Here is a 615-nt window from a genome sequence, read left to right on the forward strand (position 1 = left end):
ACCCTTGTGAGTCAACTAGTCATAGGCAATGTTTTTTGTAAAATCAAAGCTTCACAACTCCTCGTGATGTACCACACTTACAAGATTCGGTTTTCGCGTTCGTAAGTCGTGTTTTAAAGAACTAACATTTTGATGGTTGCGTCTAAGGATTGTATGCGATGCCGAAATGAGCTTGAGTTTATTTGAAAGGATACCAAGCTCAAAACAGAGCAGACAATTCGAATGATATCCACCAGAAATTGAAAACATACATTGTGTTGCAATAAAATGATGTCGTAGAAAATAAGAAAATGCACCAGAAAGAGAATTAGAGTGCACCTTAAGAAATGAATTCCAAATTAAGAATCCTTGGTAAAAACAATAAAGCACATTGAATTAAAATATGTCCCTGTTGATTTTAAGAAAATCACGAGTCCGTGAATGAAGGTGGCTCAACTCAACAGTAATTTCCCCAATACTTGATTGGGTCGAAACAAGTTCAGGCTCATATCAAGGAGTACAAGTTTCATGCAAGGATACGTGCGAACAAGGAATAGGAGTGGAAAAAGTTCAAATATTATTTACGAAGAAGGATTTCGAATTAAGGAACTTTAATGCAAATTACAAAAGAAAAGA

Source organism: Arachis duranensis, chromosome 3, assembly GCF_000817695.3.
Source record: "Arachis duranensis cultivar V14167 chromosome 3, aradu.V14167.gnm2.J7QH, whole genome shotgun sequence".
NCBI classification, from domain to species: Eukaryota; Viridiplantae; Streptophyta; class Magnoliopsida; order Fabales; family Fabaceae; genus Arachis; species Arachis duranensis.